The sequence below is a fragment of the Macaca nemestrina genome, chromosome 17, assembly GCF_043159975.1.
Source record: "Macaca nemestrina isolate mMacNem1 chromosome 17, mMacNem.hap1, whole genome shotgun sequence".
NCBI classification, from domain to species: domain Eukaryota; kingdom Metazoa; phylum Chordata; class Mammalia; order Primates; family Cercopithecidae; genus Macaca; species Macaca nemestrina.
The window spans coordinates 14,092,390-14,108,121 of NC_092141.1; the positions used below are offsets into that span (position 1 = coordinate 14,092,390).

The 15,732-nt window shown below is 40.6% G+C and overlaps 1 long non-coding RNA gene across 3 annotated transcripts in view; it reads right to left on the reverse strand.

The window, feature by feature from the left end:
• The window catches only part of LOC105473534 (uncharacterized), a 142,187-nt gene that overhangs the window by 62,556 nt on the left and 63,899 nt on the right, over nt 1-15,732 (reverse strand). For 2 of the 3 annotated variants that reach the window (XR_011615244.1, XR_011615246.1), the window contains exon 3: nt 112-225. This is a non-coding gene — a long non-coding RNA (uncharacterized lncRNA). Of the gene's footprint in view, nt 1-111; nt 229-15,732 lie in introns of all 3 variants that reach the window. The other variant, XR_011615245.1, reaches the window with a different exon arrangement.

The following is a 15,732-nucleotide window of genomic DNA, read 5'->3' on the forward strand; positions in this document are numbered from 1 at the left end:
TTCACAATATTGATTCCTCAACAAATTATTCACCCCATGCTACATGGTTGTTATTTTATTCAAATAATTATCTTTTATATAGTTTTAAATGGTAAGAAAACACATATTTACCAGTATAGTTACCATTTCCTGAGCTCTTCATTACTTTATGTAGATCCATATATCCATCTGGTACATTTTTCCTCTGCCTGAAGGACTTCTTCTCATTTTTCTTACAATGCAGATCTGCTGAAAATAAATTATTCCAGCATTTATATGCCTGAAAACATTTTTATTTTACCGTTATTTTTCAAAGATGAATGTTTTTTGCTCATTCATCTTCTCAATCAACATAGAAAAAGATTTTGACAAAGTCTACTCCTCATTTAAAAAAAAAAACTCTCAGCAAACTAGAAACAGAACAGATCCTTCTCAATCTAAGACATTTAAAATAACCAAAACCTTATAGCTAATATATTTAATAGTGAAAAACTGAATGACTAGTCCTTTGAAATCAGAAACAAAACAAGGATGTTCTTTCTTAATATTTCTCGTCGACATCAAGATTCTAACCAGTGCAACAAGACAAGTACAAGAAATTCAAGGCATCCAGTTCAGATAGGAAGACATAAAACTGCCTTTATTTTCAGGTGACACATTGTCAAAGTAGATAATCTGATGGAATTGAAAAAAAAACTACTAGACGTAATAAGAGAGTTTAGCAAGACTACAAAATACAAGACCAATGTAAAAAAAAAAAAAAAAAAAAAAAAAAAAAAAAAAAAAAACCACTGTATTCCTATATAACAGCAACAGTCAGAAACAGAAATTATAACCAAAAGTATAATTTATAGTAGCATCAAAACTATGAAATACTTAGAGATTAGTCCAACAAAGATGTGAAAGACTAATGGCAACTAGAAAACTTTTCTAAGAAAATATAAAGAGAACATAAATGAATGAGAGATGTATATGTTCATTAATTGGCTGAGGAATCAATATTGTTAAGATGCAAGTTCTGCCTCTAAATTATCCATAGATCCAAAGAAACCCGAATAAAAAATTCCAAAAAGTGTTTTTGTAGAAATTGATAAACTAATTCTAAAATTCATATGGAAATGCAAAAGACCTGAAATAGGCAAAATAATTTTGCAAAAGAATAAACTCGAAGGACTAACGCTACCTGATGTTAGGAATTCTTATAAAACAGTAATCAAGACACTGTGGTACAGGTGTAAAGATAAACAAGAAGGCCAAAAGCAAATAGAGAAACCTGAAATAAACCTACACATAGATGGAAATCTGATTTTTGATCAAATATGAAAATGTAATTCAGTGGAGAAAGACGGTCTTTTCAGCATAGTAAATAAACTTCAATCCACACCTTGTACCATAAAGAAAATTAACTCAAAATTACTTCAAAAATTAACTCTGAGACCTCAATGTAACACCTAAAGCTATAAAACATTCAGAAGAAAACCTTTGTAATCTTGAGCTAGACAAAGATTTTTTTCCATACAACACCAAAAGCATGATTCAATTAAAAAAGAAACAGATAAATGAGATCTTATTAGAATTAAAAACTTTTGCTTTTTAAAAGATACTGTTAAGAAAATAAAAAGATAAGCCACAGACAGACTAGGAGAAAATATTTGCAAGTCACATATCTGATAACAGATTTGCATTCAAAATATATCAGACATCTCAACATTCAATAAGAAGAAAACAAATTTTTAAAAACATAATCATAAGATTCAAACAGGCAAGTAAATCCCTGAAAATATGCTCAACATTATTAGTCATTAGGTAAACTCAAATTACACACAATGAACTACCACTATATAACCATTAGAATGGCTAAAATTTAAAAGTATTGACCATATCAAGTGTTGGCAACAACATGGACAAATTAGAACTTTAATGCATTGCTGATAGGAATGTAAAATAGAGTAACTACTGCAAGAGTCTGGCAGTCACTTAAAAAGGTGAGCATACATCACCATATGAGACAACCATTCCACTTCTAGGCATTTGCCCAAGAGAAACAAAAGCATACATCCCTGCAAAAGACTAGTGTGTAAATGATCATGGTCACTTTAGTTGTTGTAGCCAAAAACTGTAAACAATGTCCATCAACAGGTGAAGGATAAACAGAGCTAGATGCATACAAAGGAATACTATGCTGCAATAAAAAAGGAACTCACTGGTGAAGCATACTACACTGTGGATGAATCTCAAAATAATTTTGCTGAGTGGAAGAAGCTAGACAAAAAGGAGTATGTATCCATTCACATAAAATTCTAGAAAATATAAACTTATCTGTAGTGACAGAAAACCAGGTGGTTGCTTAGGGAGGGGAAATGTGGACAAGGGCATGAGAAGCAATTGCAAAAGTGAACAAAGAAACTTTGATAGTGATAGATAATATGTTTATTATCTTGATTATCATAAAAGCCTTATGTATGTGTATTTATATCAAAATTTACCAAATTGAACATTTTAAATACATGCAGTTCACTGTATGTTGATTATACTTCAATGGATATGTTATTTTTAAAAGAATGCACTACTGATCCACTCAACAACATGGGTTAATCTTAGATGGATATTGCTAGGTTAGAGACGTCAGAATAGAAAGGCTATACACTGATTGGTTCTATTTATAAGATATTCATGAAAAGACAAAAGGGTAGGAATGGAAAACCCATCAGTGATGGTCAAAGTTGGAGATTGGTTGAGGAGTCAATTACAAAAAGGTAGCACGTGAGAATTTGGGGGTCAGTGTCTCCTGCATGGTGTTTGATATACAACTCCATGGAGTTTGGAAAATCACTCAAATTTATAAACACTCATACCTTGAAACCCATAAGTTCTATTTCTAGAAATTTATTATAAATATATCTAAATAAGAAATAAGGTTACTCTTTGAAGATTGTTTAAAATCGTAAAAAGTTAGGAATTGTTTAAATATTCATCAGTAGGAGCCTGACTAAATCAATCATGGCATACTCACACAATGGAATACCATGAAGCCTTTAAAAAGATGAGAGTGTAAGAAACCATTTTCAAGGGGCACATAAGGTAGAGAACAAAGTATATAATAGGCTACCATTTGTGCTTTACAAAAAGAAAAAAAAAGGCATGTGCTTATAATTTTTGTAATTGCATAAAACATCTTCAAATCAATATAGAGTCATGACTTGATATCTATGAGGGATTAGTTTCAGGACACTCTCTCCCCGCCAATACCAAAATCCAGGGATGCTCAAGTCCCTTATATAAAATGGTATCACATTTGCATATAACTTATGCACATCCTTTGACATACTTTAAATAATCTCCAAATTACTTATAATGCCTTACACAAAGCCTACATATCACTTCCTTTGTGTGGATTCAACGTACTACCCAGTGTGAAGCAAATTCACGTTTAGCTTTTTGGAACTTTGTGAAATCTTTTTTCCAAACATCCTTCATCCATAGTTGGTTGAATGAATCCATGGATATGGGACCCACAGATGAAGAACCCACTGATACAGAGGGCCCATGGAATAAGAAAGAGGTGATAATGTCTGCCACTGAAAAAAGAGAAACTGAGTGACCTGGTGAAAGGGGTGGGAGAGAAATTCATTATCAACACCATCTATTAACTATTCAAAAAATTACTTAACTACTTAGATATTCCTTACCTATATTAAAGACAAAGAAAAAGAATGTTCTGTAGGAACATACTCAAAACAATAGGAAGAACATATGTGGCATATGTATTTGAGTTATCCAAGCAGGAGCCACAGTTGACGGTGGAGAAGCCAAGTTAGAAACCAAGGACTTCAGAATATCTTTGAATACTCTGTAGTTACAGCCCTAAAATGAAGCAGCGAGATGCGTCTGTTAATAGAATTCCTGTCTCGGAGGTGCCGTGCTGCCATCCAACTGGCGCTGGGAGTCTGGCTTTATTGATAGATGGATAAGATTGAACATGACACCTGTGTCCAGTGAATCCCCTGGCGCCATTTAACTAGCACTTAGAGCAGCTGCTTTTGAAAAATTACCTTCAGACTGGGCCCACCCTAGCAGAACAAAATCCTCACCTTAAGTACTTTTCCAGTTCCCAATAAATGAGGATTTTTGCCCTGCAAGAGGAGAACTGAGCCATATTTTATTTGAAGTCACATCTGTCGCTTTATTTTTTATTTCCCCTGCTGTCTACCTTAGATCACAATGCCTGTGTTATGGCAATATCCTTCCATGGGATCACAGCAACCCCCTCTTTGAAGACTTTCCTTGGCTGCTCATTACCCATAATACAAAGTCATGTTCAGTTGTGTTTGCAAGGCCTATCCCAATCTGCTCTCAAAACACAATTTCAGCCTGCTATCACCATCCTCGTGCATGTACACAAAACTACTGTACTTTCTCCAGCCACACTGTAATCTTCTGCATCTTCAAACCATTGCTCATTCTTCTCTCTTCATTATCTTATTTATTTATTTATTTATTTATTTATTTATTTATTTATTTTGGAGATGGAGTCTCACTCTGTCGCCAGGCTGGAGTGCAGTGGCGCAATCTCAGCTCACTGCAACCTCCGCCTCCCGGGTTCAAGTGATTCTCCTTCCTCAGCCTCCTGAGTAGCTGGGATTACAGGTGCCCACCACCATGCCCAGCTAATTTTTGTATTTTTAGTAGAGACGGGGTTTCACCATGTTGGCCAGGATGGTCTCGATCTCTTGACCTCGTGATCCACCCGCCTCGGCGTCCTAAAGTGCTGGGATTACAAGTGTGAGCCGCCAAACCTGCCCCTTCATTATCTTCCTAATGAACCACCACTAATTGATCAAGACTCAGGTACAATATCACCTCCTCGTGAAGTATTCTCCAGCCCTACTAGACCAAACTGATGAGTATCTTCTCCTTGATTCCAGAGCAAAGACACAGCTTGTGTGAGTCTCTGCAGTAGTATTTATCCCAATGCCTTACTTGTTTTATATCTCACCCTTCTATCTTACCCCTCTCTCCTCGATATTTGTGGTCTCCATGAGATGCGGGGAATGTGATTTACTCATGTTTATATGTACACTGCCCTAGTAACACAGCTTCTAGCACATAGGAAAAGCTCAATAGTTACATTTTTACTACAGAGAATCTCTGGAGATCTCTGTTTGTGGTTTCTGAATGTCTAATTCAACTCTCACATTCTTCCGAGCTGTCCAGTTTGTAGCTTCCTGGTTCAAACATTGCGTGTACTCCCTGCCTGCCTGGAGGAGAGCATTTAGACCTGTGTCACTCTAATTGCTCCTGAAACATCCAGTTCCATTTCTCACGAAGGCATTTTAACCTCGTTGAGCTGCCCTAAAGATAGCATGTACATCTCAACCTCCACACCCTCATTTACCCTATGCTTCTTGCCCATATTGTCCACCTGTACACATCAAAATTGTAATGCGATACCACTCTACACCCACCAGAATGGTTAAACTGAAAAAAACCATTCATTGCTGCTGTGAAGGTAAACTGGCATAACCACTTAGGAAATCTATTTGGCTGAATATAAATTCTTATGAACTACAAATATGGGTATATGCCCAACAGCTTGTACAGGACAGGTACAGGAATGTTCATAACAGTGCACTAAACTGGAAACAACCAAAATGCCATCCCCAGTAGGAAGGACAAACTGTGGTTCATTTGTACAATGGAACACCACAGAGCAATGAGAATGAGCCATTGTTCTACAAAACAACATGGATCAGTCTCACATTGTGGAGTGTATGAAGAGATACCTAAAAAACAAAAGATGTAATCTACAAAATTTCAAAACCAGGCCAAACTTACCTATGGTGACCAGAAGTCAAGTGATTGTGTGGTGGCTCACACCTGTAATCTCAGCACTTTAGGAGGCTGACACAGGAGGATCCCTTGAGGCCAGGAGTTCAAGACCAGCCGAGGCAACATAATAAGACCTCATCTCTATAAAAAATTTAAAAATTAGCCAAGTGTGATGATACTTGCCTATAGTCTCAGCTACTCAGAAGGCTGAGGCAGGAGGATTGCTTGAGCCTGGGAGATCAAGGCTGCAGTGAGCTGAGATCGTGCCACTTCACTCCAGGCTGGGCGACAGAGTGAGACCTTGTCTCTAAAACAAAAATAGTAAGAAGATTATCGGTGGCTCAGTAACTGGGATGGGGAATGAGGGGGCCTTCTGTGGTGCTAGTAAAGATTCTCTTTCTTGATCTGGGTTGTGTTACATGCCTCACATTTTGAAGACTCATCAAACTGTATCTTTGTGGCTTGTATTATACCTGAATAAAAATAAAATCTCCACAGCCTGTAGCCTATGCCTTCTTATAGGTGAAGTTCACTTAAATGGCTGGCAACCAGTTAACTTATGGAACTCTACTTCCCTTTAGGTATCTGGGTATGTTTGGGGGCAGCCTCAATGGCTTTGAATTATACTCAGCCACGTCTAGTTTACCCTTCTCTACATTGAACCACATTATTCAATTTGAGCCTGGTGAGCAGCTACGGCAGTTGTGATGGGAGCTGTTTGAGAACAAGCTTACTCTACCCAGCGTACATTTTGGGGATGACTGCAATGGCCCGCTCATCTTCAGAGCAGTGCTATTTAAAGCATGGTCCGTAAACCACTGTGAGCTGGTTAGAAATGCAAATGATGAGCCTCACTTTCGACCCAGGGAGTCAGATGGTGCTGGGCCCCAGGAGTTGGTGTTTCTCAACCTCCCCGGGTTGATTAGCCATGTCTTTGATTTTCTATATTCTGAGGCTTTAACATGTGGAGCCTTGCTGATCCTAGAGGGACTGTTCCTCCCAGGGTTGGCCAAGTCCTAGAGATGGTAAGCAACTCAACCAGAATGTGTTTTTCAAATACAAACCAACCCAGCCAGAGCCCACCACCAACCACCTCCTTTATGGAGCTGTCACATTCAGAGCCAGTATTTCCCTGTCCTAATCATCCTAGGGCCAGGGATCAGCCAACAAAGAACAGAGCTGCAGTCCCCATGCCCCAGAGCCCATTGAAATCATTCAAACTAGCCAATCCCAAGTCTGCTTACCTTGCCTCCCCCATTCCTTTTTGCCAATCCCAAGTCTGCTTACCTTGCCTCCCCCATTCCTTTTTGCAAAAACCACAATGACAACTCTTGGCCGCCACTCCCCTTTCTCCCGCTGCCCCATGGTTGACCCCAGGGTATTCCTGTGTGGTTCCCCATAGCCTAGCATCCCCCCCGCCTCTTGGGGACCGTGACTTATGAACTATCTTTTCAGTAACAATTGTCTCCTAATCTGCCAGCCTTTCTATGCCTCATATTTTCTATTAATATACCATATTTTAAAACACCAAGTCTGGGTGTGCTGGCTTATACCTGTAATCTCAACACTTTGGGAGGCCAAGGTGGGTGGATCACAGGGACAGGGGTTCGAGACCAGCCTAGCCAATACAGTGAAACCCCGTCTCTACTAAAAATACAAAAATTAGCCGGGCATGGTGGCGGGTGCCTGTAATCCCAGCTACTTGGGAGGCTGAGGCAGGAGAATTGCTTGAACCTGGGAGGCGGAGGTTGCAGTGAGCCAAGATCGCGCCAATGCACTCCAACCTGGGCAACAGAGCGAAACTCCACCTCAAATAAATAAATAAATAAATAAATAAATAAATAAATAAAACACCAAGAGATTTGTGCGCACATTGAAGTTTGAGAAGCAGTATTTCAAAAATCCTCTCCTACCATTTGTAAAAGAGTGACCTCAAACAAAGTTGAGTCCTGAATTCATCTTTCTCCCAGAAAAGGGAATCAATTCTATCAGAGAGGGAATTATCTTTGAAGACCAGGGCTCTGAATCTCTCCTCAATGTGATGGCAGCAACGCCAGACCTCTGCTCACCCCCACTCCTGCCCCATCTCTGGTCCTCCCAATGACAGGTCAGGTCTGAGCAGCTTTCTGGATTTACAGAGACGTGAGCGGAGACAAGCAGTGCTCCTCAAAGAATTCCAAGGCAAAAATGGCCCTTGAGGCTGCTCCATCTTAGAATGGCTTATTCCAGGGATTTTTCCACTCTGTTTCCCCTGTTTCTCCACAGTGTTTCCCACTTTCTCTCTTCTCAAAAGGTGTAACTCAATGCTTCTAAAATAGATTTTGGCTGGGCACAGTGGCTCATGCCCGTAATCCCAACAATTTGAGAGGCCAAGGCGGGAGGATCACCTGAGCACAGGAGTTTGAGACCAGTCTGGGCAACATAATGATACCCTCATCTCTACAAAAAAAAAATTTCTTTTAACTTGCTAGGCATGGTGGTGGGTTCCTGTAATCCAAGCTCGAGAGTCTAAGACAAGAGGAACTCTTGAGCCTGGGAGGTTGAGGCCGTAGTGAGTTATGATCATGACATTGTACTCCAGCCTAGGTGATAAAGCAAGATCTTGTCTCAAAAAATTTTTTTTACAAACAAATTAATAAATAATGTTCTTAGATGGTTTTTTCAGAATTTTTTTTTAATTTCATTTTTATTCTTACATTGCTATAAAGAAATACAGAATGGTTTTTTTCTGTTGTTGTTGGTTGTGTTTGTTTTTTCTTTGTCCTCTGGTCACTATTTTAGTTCCAAATTATGTTTCACATGTTATTTAATGTACTCTGTCAGCGGAGAACTTATGAAAGCATATAGAATATGTCATGTGTAATTTACATAAACAAATAAAAATAAGATAATTTTTACTTCATTGTTTTCTTTCACAGCTATCTATACTCATAAACAAGACCTCTTCTTTACTGCCGAACATGGGGTGCAGCCATTTGTCATTTTAAAGTGTTACGGGTAGAAAAGTAGGGGCAGGGCGCGGTGGCTCACGCCTGTAATCCCAGCACTTTGGGAGGGCAAGGTGGGCAGGTCATTTGAGGCCAGGAGTTCGAAAGACCAGCCTGGGCAACATGGCAAAACCCCATCTCTACTAAAAATGCAAAAATTAGCCAGGCATGGTGGTACACGCCTGTAATCCCAGCCACTCAGGAGGCTGAGGCAGGAGAATCACTGGAACCCAGGAGGCGGAGATTTCAGTGAGCTGAGATCCACCACTGCACTCCAGCCTGGATGACAGAGTAAAACTCTGTCTCAAAAAACAAAAAAGGAAAGTAGGGATGAGGGAGAACTCTGACAAGAGGGGATCTACCCAAACTCCCCTCTCAGTGCTGTAGAGCCCAGGTGATCATATTCATGATTCCAGTCTCAGTACCACAAATATATCATAATAAGAGACCACTTGTGGGCCGGGCATGGTGGCTAATGCTTATAATCCCAGCACTTTGGGAGGCAGAGGCAGGTGGATCATCTGAAGTCGGGAGTTCAAGAACAGCCTGGCCAACATGGTGAAACCCTGTCTCTACAAAAATACAAAAATTAGCTGGGCATGATGGTGGGCACCTGCAATCCCATCTACTCGAGAAGCTGAGGCAGGAGAATCACTTGAACTGGGAGGCAGAGGTTGCAGTGAGCTGAGATCATGCCACTGCACTCTAGCCTGGGCGACAGAGCCAGACTCCATCTCAAAAAAAAAAAAAAGAAAAAGAAAAAGAAAAGAGACCATCTGCGGAATACATTCTAAGCAACAGGTAATGAGCTAAGAGCTTTATAGAACTGTATCATCCCAGTAACCTCATGATAACCCTATGCCAGATGAGACACCTGAAACTCTAAATATTAAGGGACTTTTGGTTTATTGCCTTATAAGAAGTACTGTCATTATTCAAACTCAGGTCTTTCTGATTCAAAAGACAATGTTCTTAATGACTGCAAGATGGATATGAAAACTTGAACTGCCTTTCTGCAGAACAGCTTGGAAGTTAGATGTGGGATTTTCTAATGGATCACTGCAGATTTTCAAATATGATAGTCATGAATTTTTCCATGATACTCGAGGTGAAAAAATGTCATTATTTCCTAAATTTTGTAAATCAAATTAAAATCTGGCTCACAGCCCTCACCCACCAAAGTCAATCTGGAGTCCAATATGACTAATAATTGAGGCTTTCCTTCCCCTCTTCCACTGGTGAAACTGCCCGCACAATGTTAATGCGAATTGCAAGCCAGGCTTTAGGCAGAATTATGGTTAGGCACTGCCCAGGGTGCACTGGGGTACTTCCGGCCACTCCCCAGCAGCTGCAAATGAACCGAGAGTCACATAGCACATGGGCCACCTGTTCTCCCATTGTTCCTAGAGGTGGAATCCTGACACTGGACCTTCTCACCCAAGAATTTCTAAAAGTGTTCCTCAGATTCTGATTTCCAGCAGAATGGCTGATGCCAACTGAAAATCCCCACCAAGTAAAGCAGTTTCTTCAGGGCTCTGTCCCATCCCTTCACCCCTCACTTCTCAGCCAATCAGCAACCTTCACACTTTAGCCATCACCTGTCCAGATCTCTTTAAAAACCCATCTCCTGGGTGGGCATGGTGGCTCACGCCTGTAATCCCAGCACTTTGGGAGGCCGAGGCAGGCGGATCACGAGGTCAAGAGATCAAGATCATCCTGGCCAACATGGTGAAAACCTGCCTCTGCTAAAAATACAAAAATTAGCCGACCGTGGTGGCGTGCACCTGTAGTCCCAGCTACTCGGGAGGCTGAGGCAGGAGAATCGCTTGAACTCAGGAGGCGGAAGCTGCAGTGAGCCGAGATCGTGCCACTGCACTCCAGCCTGGCAACAGAGGAAGACTCTGCCTTAAAAAAAAAAAAAAAAAAAAAAAAAAACGGAAAAAAAAAACTCCTCACCTCTTGTGGAGACAGATCTGAGACTTCCTCTCATCTCCTGGTTTGTCTGTCCTATGATTGTTCAACTCTTTCTCTGCTGCAACTCCCTGCCCACACTGTCTGGAGATATTAACTCACTGACCAGCAGACAACAAACCTGTTACAGTTCCACTGGGCTTATGTAGGTTCACAGAAATGGTGAGGAACCCAGTCTTAGAGTGTTCTGGTATTTGATGCCCTGAAGGTTAGTGTTTCTTCACTACCTGTGGGTCTCTGTGTCTTCTAGTCTGCGTCACTGGCTTCTACCTTCACCCAGGCTTTCAGTACCACCAGGCCATCCTCACATGAGGTCCTGCTGTCTTTGGGCTGCCTGATTCAAATGGGATCTTAGTTTTCTACAGTCTACATAGCTCTACCAAACTCCTCCGGGTCAAATAACTCTTCCTGTTCGACTGCACCAGCCTCCAGTCCCTTCCCCCTTCAGATTCAATTGTGTTCATTTCCATCAATATTTGTCAGCAAAGTATTTTTAGAGTTGACCTGGGGCTTCCCACTCTTCCCCCACATCACATACAAAACAAAAACCTACATACAAAAACATTACATACAAAACAAGTTACAAACATACATAGATAACAAAACACATTACATACAAAAAGAAAATATACTACCTGCTAATTCCTTTGGTCAAGGAAGTCCAAAACAAAGAAGAGAGAGAGAGTTCCTTTCTTTAATTTTTTTCTTTTTTCTAATGAGAACATGGAGAGGCCAGGGGAGAAACAAAATATCAATCAATTTTTCAATTGCTGTCATTTTTACTGAAGTGATCGTTAACTTGGGGTCAAAATATTAAAGCTGAAAGCAAGACAATCTCTTTCTGAACTCTGAAGTATCCCTTCATAGGTTCCCGAGATTGAAACCCTCTAGAGCCCAGCAAGTAAATGAACAATATCAACATGCTGTTCTTTCCTTTCTTTCAAGGCCCTGTTCAAATGTCTCTTCCTCCATGAAGACTTCCTATCATTTTCATTTTCATTTTCATTCAAGTCTTTTTTTTTTTTTTTTTTTTTTTTTTTGAGACGGAGTCTTGCTCTGTTGCCAGGCTGGAATGCAGTGGTGCGGTCTCAGCTCACTGCAACCTCCACCTCCCAGGTTCAAGCGATTCCCCTTCCTCAGCCTCCTGAGTAGCTGGGACTACAGGTGCGTGCCACCACACCCAGCTAATTTTTGTAATTGTAGTAGAGGCAGGGTTTTACCATGCTGGCATTTTTTTTCCTTTCTTTGTTCTCACAGTAATTTGCTGGATCTCTTCCTTGTACTGTGATCTGCTTTATATCCTAGATACGTGTTAAGTGTATTAAACACAAAGTTTTTTAAATACCTGCCACGTCTCCTAACTATATGTTTTAGAGGACCCCAGTATGAAACCACTTTATGTAGTCCCAGCAGAGAATGGGGGGAAAAAGTTTTGGCTTCATCGTCATGAATTGAGATGAGAAAATCATAAATATGCCCAGAGTTTGGCAGACACCATCTCCAAAACTTTACTGGGCAGAGTAACTTTAGCTGGCTTCGAAGTATTGACAGTGATTCAGGGTAGTTTTATGACAAGTTCTCTTGCTTAAAAACTTAACTTGGACATCAACCAAATCTATATAGTAGCATTCGTATACTTTCAGATTATCTTGACTGCTCTGGGAGGGCAGTCTGTCCCTAGGAAATGGTGCAGAACAACCCAAATAGGAGGCTGATTATTCTTCCTGGTGTCAGGGGCTGAAAATCCAACCCTGAGGCTGCAAAGTGCATCCCGGGATACCAGCCAGCTTAAGATGCAATCTAGTATAGCACAGACAGCACTCGGATGGGGATCAGATGCCTAGGACGCAAGAAGCAGGAATAACTGTGGGACTATAGCCACCTGCTATTTGGATGCATCTGATGGGTACGTTAACTTTCTGCGCTGTAATGACTGCCTTGCCTCCTGGGCCCTGTTTTTTGTTTGTTTGTTTGTTTGTATTTTTGAGATAGAGTCTCACTCTGTTGCCCAGGCTGGAGTGCAGTGGCACTATCTCGGCTCACTGCAACTTCCACCTCCCGTGCTCAAGCACTTCTCCCTGCCTCAGCCTCCCGAGTAGCTGGGATTACAGGCATGTGCCACCATGACCGGCTAATTTTTTTTTTTTTTTCCTAGTAGAGACGGGGTTTCATCATGTTGGCCAGCCTGGTCTCAAACTTCTGACCTCAGGTGATCCACCCGCCTTGGCCTCCCAAAGTGCTGGAATTACAAGCATGAGCCAACGCACCCAGCCCCTGGGCCCTCCTTTCCCCATAGCCACAGTCCCTTATTCCTTGCCTATAGGCTCAGCTTAGTTTCTGTGCACATGATGAAGTGAAAATCATGAAGGATTTAAGGAATCACATTTGACCTTCGCCCCTGCATGGCATAACTCCACCGTGACTTTGCTTTTTGACACCAAGCTTCTGGCCCCTCTTACTCCAACTTCACTTCTTGTAACCTTTTTTGATGGACTTTTGCCTCTTCTTGAATTCCTGAATGATATTTCTCAGCCCCTAGAGATGAAATCTCTCTTTGCTTTTATGCCTCCATCCCTGAACTCCAAGCTTACATTTGAGATCCACTGACCAGCTACCAGGCCCCAGGGATTATTCTCACTCCTTCCTGGAACCTTAGCATGTGGTCTTTTCCCAGCTTTCCCAGGTGCTAAGCTCTGCAGTGCTGGGACTCTTGGGTGCTGTCTGCTGGGTGTTACTACCTGCCAGGGCCTCATACCAACTGCCGTCATGTTCTAGACTCATCCAAGACTGGATATTCCCCTGGTCTCCTGCTGCTGGGCTGGTTTCCAATTGGCTGCCCTCATTGGGTGGATCTCTTCATCCTCCAGGTATCACCCCCCACTGGTCTGACCAACCTCACCAGCAGCCAACCCCGGGTTTGGACAGGTTTAGTTACACTGGTGCCTCTCTAAGTATGTTCTGCAGAACCTTGGCTCTGCAGTGTTGGTAGACATAATGTACACAAAGGGTTCTATAGTTAAATATGCTTTGAGGAGAATGTGTAAAAGAGTTAAACAGGATTCTTCATGGGAAGATTTCACAGAGCCTTTACTAGGTTAACACGCACTGATGATATCTAAGGAGGGATAGAGTGAGTATTGAGCATTCCTGAAACTTAACTGTGTTTTGCTCTGAGCATGTTATTGGACTTAAATGTCCACAGAACAGACTTTGGGAAATGCTAAATCGCATTCTTCAGGTTCCAGCCCCACGTTAACCCTGACCTCTTGCCACAATGACATCAGCAAGGACAGCATCCTACCTTTAAGAAGTGTTTGTGTCTTCACAATCCCAAGCCCCAAATGCAGCCCAATTCATGGGGTGGTGGAGCCATATGAGCTGGTTTTGGATCCTGGGCCTTCTCCTTTTTCTTTACCCCATTCACCCGTTGTTTGACTCTAAAAATTGCTTAACTTACCTGCATCTCTATTTCCAGTTTTGTATCACAGAATGATTGATATATAATTACATACTTTATTTTGACTATCCAATAATAACAATGGCTAATATTATTGAGCATTTGTTATCCATTTATCACTGTTCTAAATACTTTGCTTATATTATCTTTTTTTAATACTCGCACAAATCATATAGTATAGGCATATCCCATTTTTTAGAGAAGGCTATTGAGATACAAAATAGCTAAGTAGCTTACCAAAGTTTACCAGCTAATCATACTAACCTGAGATTCAAGCCAAGGTAGTGTGGCTGCAGAGTCAGCATTCTCAATCCCAGCACTGTAATTTATTTGTTCATTCAACAAATATCTGTTGAGCACCAGGTCATGCTATAGACCCTAGAGGTATAGCAATAAATAAACAGACATTCCTGCCCTCATGGAGCTTATATTCTAATGGGAGAGACAGGCACTATGTAATTAAACACCGGCTTTGTTGCAGGTAATAAGTGACATGGAGAAAAATAAAGCGGTGCAAGGGATATGAGAGTCGGGGGGCAGTATTTTGATATCAGGTTGGGCATTGTAGGAGGGAGCATTTCAATGGGTACATTCTTCTTCCACAGTTGGGCTGAGGCTAGCTCCTGCATGTGACTAAAGGTGTCCATGCAACTTGAGCTACTTTACACATTGCAATGGGCCACTCTTCCTTCGGGACTGTCCCAGGAACTTGGCCTCCATAACTATGCCTCTCACTATGGCGCCTTGAGGGAGATAATTACAGCACAGAGTAATAGAACTTTAAAAGTAATGACTGACTACCTATTTTCATAAATATTTGTGCTTTATTTATTTGTATCATTACTTTTTAATCACTGTGATTCTAGAGGTTGAGTTTTCTTTTCAAAGTTTTCTGTGTAACCTAATTTCTTTGCTCTCAGATACGACAGCAAAAGTACAAATGACAAAAGAAAACCTAAATAAATTGGATTACATCAAAACTGAAAATTTTGTGCTATAAATGATACTATCAAGAAAGAAAAAAGACACTTTACAGAACAGGGAATAATATTTGCAAATTATATACCTAATAAGAGACCTGTATCTAGAATATATAAGGAGCACTTACAACTCAACAATAAGAAGATGACCCAATTAAAAATTAGGCAAAGGGTTTGCATACACATTTCTCAAAAAAAAAAAAAAAAAAAAAAGAGAAATGGCCAATGGCCAATAAGTAAGAGGAAAAGATGCTCAACATCTTTAGTGATTAAGAAAATGCAAATCAAAATCACAATGAGATACCACTTCATACCCACTAGGAAAGTTAAAATTTAAAAGACAAACAATAATAAATGCTGACAAGGGTGTGTATATACTGCAAACTTAATTTACCTCTGGTAAAATTGTAAAATGGTGCAGGTGGTTTTGAAAACAATTTGAAAATACCTCCAAAAGTTAAATATAGAGTTATCATGTGATTTAGCAATTCTACTCGTAAGTATACATCCAAGAGAAATAAAAACAGCT